Genomic DNA, 7,278 nt, shown 5'->3' with positions numbered 1-7,278 from the left:
TAAAAAAATTTTATTAATGACAGATCTTTGAAAAGTATGCAAAATCAATGTTTTCTCTCTCTCTCTCTCTTATGGTCTCTGTAAATCTTGCTGTTTCCTGAAGGTGGCAAGCTGGGTTTATGAGAAAAATCTCAGCATTAACATTATTTGAAAGAAAAATTAAGCCATATTATTTCTTTGAAAAAGAAACTTTCTTTAGTTTTTAACTCATAAAATCAAGAAGTGTAAAAATGAAGTCACCAACATGACTAATCCTTTATAGCCACTGTTACTTGTTTTAAGGTACAAATACTTGCATCGCAATTTATTTTGGTTTGTGTGGCATTCATTGATTTTTCAATTGTGATAAATTTCCCCAGTCAGATAAAAAATTGACAAGTTGAAAAAGTCTTAATGTTTTATGCCTTAGCACTAAAATCTCTGATAAGCATTATATGAAAGATGGTTTTAGTCTTCTTAGGGTTGTTGTTGTTGTTTTAATGGTCAAGTTTATGGAGTGATAATTTCCAAATAACTCACCTTTTAAAGTAGATGTTGTTATTGTTGTTGTGTACTGTAGAATCGGAACTTACCCATAGCTGACCCTCCGGTGGGTTTTCAGAGGCAGTTAATAGCATGAAAGGAGATTGCCCATCCTTCTCCTCTGCAGCAGCTGGTAGCGTAAAACCACGTACCTTCAAGATTGCAGTGCAGCTTCTTGCCACTTTTATGAACTTTGAGAAATGCATATGGTGTGTAGACACCATAAAATAAAATCAAGATATAGGGAGCTCTGGTCGCCTAGTGGCAGGAAGCTGCACTGCAATCCCAGAGGTGCATGGTTCAAATCCACCAGATGCTTTGCTGGAGAAGGAGGGACAATCTCCTCCTGTACCAGTCAGACACACACACACACACACACACACACACACACACACACACACAATCAAGATATAAAATAATTCTATCTCTACATCCCATTTTTCTTAAATTCTTGTGGCCAACACTTTCCTTCACCTCCAGGCCCTGGCAACCAAGGATTTGGTTTATTCCTATAGCTTCGCCTCTTGAAATATGTGATACAGAAGTTCTATGTTAATGTATTCTTTTTTGCCTTGGCTTCTTTCACTCACCATATTTACTCTGAGACTCATCCATGTTATCCTGTGAATGAACAGTTTAGTCTTTCTGTCACTGAGTAGTATGCCACTGCATGGATGTACCATAAGTTATCTGTTCATTTTTTGAGAGACACTTAAGCTGTTTCAGTTTCTGGTGATTATGAAGAAAGCAAATATAAATATTTGCATATTAATTTTTGAATAACCATAAGTTTTCATTTCTGTTAGTAGCCACTTAGAAGTGAAATTACAGGTTTGAATGATAATTATAAAAACTGCCACTTTTTCCCCCCATACTGGCTGGAGCATTTTATACTTCTATCATCCATATTTAAGAGTTGTTCCTCATCCTTGTTACCTCTAGTTATGTGGTTTTTGGTTTAGGGAATTTTTTGGTGAAGTTGGTTTTTTTCTTGTTGTTTTTTATTTCATTTTAATTGTGATTTTAATGAAAGTTTGGGTTTTCATTCATTCAATGCGGCACATTGTCCTTCTTCTCCATTCTCCCCCTCCCCCAGTCGACTTTGAAATACACTTCTTGTTCCAGATTGTTGTCATACATATAATGTCTAATCATATATATCTTTCAAATAGTCCTTCTCATCATTTGTTGCAATGCAGTGTTCATTATCTAACCACTCTTTTCCTATCCTTCCCTCAAAATCCCATGTATTGGTCATTCTAATTAGTCTCATTGGGGTTATAATATCCATATCACTATGACTAATGGTTCAAAATCAGGAAAGGTATATACCAGGGATGTGTCCTATCTCCATACCCTTTCAATCTATGTGCAGAACAGATCATCTGGGAGGCTCAGCTCTATGAGGAGGAATGTAGCATGAGGATTGGAGGAAGACTCATTAACAACCTGCATTATGCAGATGACACAATGTTGCTTGCTGAAACTGAGAAGGGTCTGAGGCATATGCTGCAGAAGGTCAAAGACTGCAGTGTTCAATATGGATTGTAGTTCAACATCAAGAAAACAAAGATTTCCACCACTGATCCAACTGGCAGCATCATGATAGATGGTGAAGAGATTAAGATTGTCGACAGCTTCAGTTTAGTTGGTTCCACAATCAACACTCTTGTTAAGATGAAAGGAAATCAAAAGATGGATTGCACTGGGAAAATCTTTTGTCAAGGACTTCTCCAGAGTACTGAAGAGCAACGATGTCAGTCTGGAGACTAAGGTGTGCCTTTTTGAAGCCATGATTTTTGCAATTACTTATTATGCATCAGAAAGCTGGAGAGTGACTAGGGATGATAGGAGAATTGATGCCTTTGAGCTGTGGTGCTGGAGAAGAGTATTGAATATACCATGGACTGTTAGGAAAACAAACAGGTTTGTCCCGGAGAGGGTAAAATCAGTCTACTTCTTGGAGGCAAGGATTCTGAAGCTCAGTCTGTTATACTTTGGGCATGTTGCAAGGAGGGACCAGTTTTTGGAGAAGGACATCATGCTTGGGAGGGTGGATGGACAGTGCAAGAGAGGAAGAACTTGGATGAGATGGATTGACTCAGTCACCAGGGTAACTGGGGTAGTTGTGTTAGAGACAATAAAGTTAGATCACAATGGCACAGGGTTCAGAGCTGCTGTACATAGGGTTGCTATGAGTCATAAGCTATTCTGCGGCACATAACAACAACAATGCCTAATGACATTGTTATCTTTTTCTCTTCTTACTTGTAGTCTCCATATATCTTCTTTGGTCAAGTCTTGTTCAAATCTTTTGCACATTTGTATATGAGGGAAGGAGTTATTTGTTATTACTACGTTTTGAGAGTCTATATATGTTGTAGCCCCTGTGTCAACGTATATCACTGAAGGTCTTCCTCTTTCAGAATAGCAAGTAGCTCTGAGAAAATCACTCATAAGGCAGCATATAGGAAAGAAGATATGGAACATTTGAAAGAGGTGTTAAGAGGTATGGAGGATCAAGCATGAAGACTCAATATATGTTTAAAATGACTTCCAGAATGATAGAATAAAGAGAATGAGGAAGAAACAATACTTAACTAGATAATCACTAAATCCAAGATATGAAAAATTAAAAAATATACATCAAAAAAAGTGAAACCCATTATATGACAGAGGAAAATTCTTAAAGACATTATAATTTTTAAAATATTCCTACTGGAATATTTTCCAAGAAAATTAGAAGCATGAACAGAGATATGTATACCTATGTTCATAGCAGCATTATTCACACAAAAAGGAGATGGAAACAGTCCAAATGCCTATTGACAAATGAAGGGGTTGAGAAATTGTGATATATTCACACAATAGAATACAATGCAGCACTAAGGAACAATTATTTTGTAAAATGCTATGTAGTTGTTGATTACCTTTGAGTCCTTATGAACAAAAGGCCTGAAGCCCCTCTACAACTACCAACATTTATCATAGTTCATAGAATTTCTGGAGGCATGTTGTTTAGGAAGTGGATGCCATTCATGCTTCCAAGTAAAATGTTATATAACATGCTAAATACTACATAGGAGCATTACGCTGAATGAAAGAACTTGGTCTCACAAGGATAAATAATGCATAAGACCATAATTGTAAAAAATAGAATGATAACTAGTAAGATGTAAATGTCCAAGAGGGGACAGGGGGAATTGTAAGGAGGCAGAAAAAAGGCAAAAGTAGAAATAACTATGAAGCAGAGTTTAGTGGGTGGATTAAGTGTGTGTGAAGGAATAGGAAAGATTCTATGAAATAGAGTAATAACAAGCATAGATAATAGTAACTAATTGTATAAAATACAATGTATATGAAAGATTTTATGAAACAATGTACATGGATAAAACACAATGTATATGAATTATGTATGCAAACCAATAAAGAAATAGAAATCTTCCCACCAAATAATTCACTGTGTGTCTTTAATTGTGTTGTATTGTGGTGACTTGGGTCTTGTTGTGATGCTGGAAGTTAATGCTGCCGGTATTTCAAATAGCAACAAAATTACACCTAGTGGACAGGTTTCAGCAGCACTTCTAGACTAATAAAGACTTGACAACAAGCCTGCCCACCCATTTCTGAAATAACAGGCCACTGAAAACCATACGAGAATCAACAAAACCTTGTCTGAAAGCAGTGACAAAAGATGAGATCCTCAGACTGGAACACATTCACATGTCAACGGTGAAAACGTGCTTCCTCAAAGCAGTATATGGGTGGAGTAAAGATTTCAGTGAATGAAGCACCTCTGTTTGCTGATGTGGCATGACTCAAATGAGGAGAAATGGCTGTAAACAGCTATTAGTAATAGGACCATGGAGTGTATGATGTATTAATGTAGGTGTAAAAAAGCATGAAACTGACATGAGGACAGTGCCTTTTGACTTCTCCTTCAACAACTTCCGCAATGCAAAACTAGTTCCTATGAGGTCAGACATGGGCTCCACATTCTCATAACAACTTCTATTAATTCCAACACAAATGGTACAGCTTTACTACTAGGTCTGAAATCCCTTGTATTGGCCACACAGGCCACACATATGGTTCTGGTATTTACTTGGGAAGTGAACAGGTTACAATTCAGGTTGGCACCAGGATAGAATTCCTCAATCAGGTAAGCTTCTCAAGCATGCTCACAGGCTCTTTTCCTTTTACCCTCATGGCTTAGGTCAGTGTTAGAAAGTTCTCTTGGTCCTACCAATCATGGCATCTCCTCTTGGTCCTCCAGCAGCTTGGGCGAATGCTCCAGGCTCTGGGTCCATGGAGCAGCAGTCCCATGTCAGTTCAGTCCCATGTCAGTCTCTGGTCCTCCCCTGCAGCTGTTGGTACCGTCCTGTATGTCCCCATCTCTGGCCCTTAAGGACATTCTCTCCATTCTGTGCTGCTTCTTTCTTGCTAATAGTAGAATTTCCCTAATTTCTACTAAACCTACTCAATTTGATCTTGGTAGATTGGCAAAATGGACAAATCTCATCATAAGTCATTTATTCTTATGCTTGTTCACCCTATTGCTTGTTCCCACCAGTCATGTTGAGAAAAAAGCTGATGACTAGAAAAGTAATCTTGTATACTAAACCAATGACATCACACTTGAGAAAAAGGGAAGATGTAAAACATGAAATAGAATGCATCAAAATCAATATCCTAGGCATTGGTAATCTGAAATGGCCTGGTATTGGCCATTCTGGGTTAGACAATCAACTGGTTTACTATGCCAAAAATGACAAATTGAAGACAAGTAATGTTACATTCATTTCAAAAAGAGCATTTCAAGATCCATCCAGAAAAGCAACGTTGTGAGGGATAAGATACTATCCATATGCAAACAAGAAAGACCTGTTAATACAAATATTATTCAAATTTATATATCAATCAATAAGCCAAAGATGAAGAAATCGACATTTTTCTGCCAACTTCAGGAGTTGAATTTGAGGAAATGTGCAATAAAGATGCATTAATAATAACTAGTGATTTGAATGTAAAAGGTGAAAACAAAGGAGAAGGAATGATAGTTGGAAAATATGCCTTTAGTGATGGAAACGAGACTGGAGATTGTAAGATAGACTCTTTAATATAATAAAAATAGTTGTTGTTGTTGTGCACCATAGAGTCAGAACTGACCAACAGCTGACCCTTCAGCAGGTTTTCAGAGGCAGTTAATCACATGGGAGGAGATTGCCCATCCTCCCATAGAGCAGCTGATGACCTCGAACTGTATGCCTTTGGGATTGCAACACAGCTTCTTGCCACTTATTTGAATAAATGTGTACAGAGCAGATTGATACTCCATTGAGCCAATCATACATATTTTATTTTATGACATTAATTACCATCTTTTGTGCCATGAAAGATGGCTCTGGCCTCTTGATCTGTGATGAGAGCAGGCTGGGAGCCTCTTGTTAAAGCCAGTGGTAAACTGGGGTGGAAGCTGGGGCTTGATCTGCCATGCATTTGGGTGGGTGATTTTAGTCTGCAGCCCACAGGTCTGGTTTTAATTGTTTTTGGTCAAACACTCTTCTAAGTGGTATAACACTGGTCTGTCCATTTTCTGTACAAAGATAACTTCTGTTTGCTTTGATGCTAAACACTATGACACTGTGTCAAATGTGATAATGATTACCCATGGTGGACAGTGTTTGGTGGAGCTCCCTGATTAAAACAGGCTTGGGGATGGAAGAGGCTGGGAGTGGGAGAGCCTGGAAGCAGAGGGATGTAGATGTATGGGAGGAAGAGGGGATTAATCACTGGATTGTACAATTTGATGGGGGGGGGGGTTGGGATAGTGAAAGAATTTGTTTGAATTTGTATTAGAATTTTGTAAATAAACTAGTAAAATAAAATAAAATAAAGACACAGGCTTGGAAGCAGGAGTGGCATCCACTTCCAAAATAGCTTGCCTCTGGAAACCCTATGAACTTGGAGAAATGACGAAAGTTATACAAGTGTTCAGGTCTTCTGTTCATAGGGTCCACTGTGAGTCATCTATAACTCGACGGCAATTAATAACAACAACAAACATGGCATTATCACCATTCCCACTATCTCTGTGCATGCAATTCTTGTTTCCATTCATCCTTCTACGCTCTCCTTTCCTACGTTCTGGTCTTAAACCCTAGACAAATGTTGCCTTTGTAATCCTGTGTGATTGAGTGCACCTTACAAATCTCTTGTTTAGCTGAAAGCTAATGCCAAAGAGGTGAGTTCAGTCTCAAACTCAAAGGGCGACTAAGGGCGTTACACCAGTGTTTATCAGATTAGTAAACCTGGGCCTTCTTGGGATTTATCTCCTTCTCTAACCAGGATTTTCTATTGTGATCTCTTTAGAGTGGTAGCTGAATATGATTTAGTTCTAGTCTCAGGTTGCAGAAGTTGAGGATGGAAAGGTCCTTGATGCTGGGACTAATTGCTTTCCTGAGTCTTTGCTTTTCTTCATTCTTTGTTCCAAATATGGAATGTTTGTACTTTACATGGTCAATTGTAAGCTTTTAAGTCTCTAGTTACTTCTGATCAATGTAATGTGTAGAACATGGTCCTTGTGGATTATAATATGCCAAATGACCTTTCTCTTCCAGTCAGTTGGCCAAGTGGTCGTTCTCCAGATTTCTTGGTACAACTTGGTGAGCACATCCAGGGCAGCATCTGTTAACTGAAATATGTCAATTGGTATACCATCTGTTCCTGGAGCCTTATTTTTTGCCATTTCCTTCA

Source organism: Elephantulus edwardii, unplaced genomic scaffold (assembly GCF_000299155.1).
Source record: "Elephantulus edwardii isolate Elephantulus edwardi_28Jun2011 unplaced genomic scaffold, EleEdw1.0 scaffold00257, whole genome shotgun sequence".
Taxonomy (NCBI): domain Eukaryota; kingdom Metazoa; phylum Chordata; class Mammalia; order Macroscelidea; family Macroscelididae; genus Elephantulus; species Elephantulus edwardii.
The sequence above is the reverse complement of the archived record's forward strand: the minus strand, read 5'-3'. Positions refer to the sequence as shown.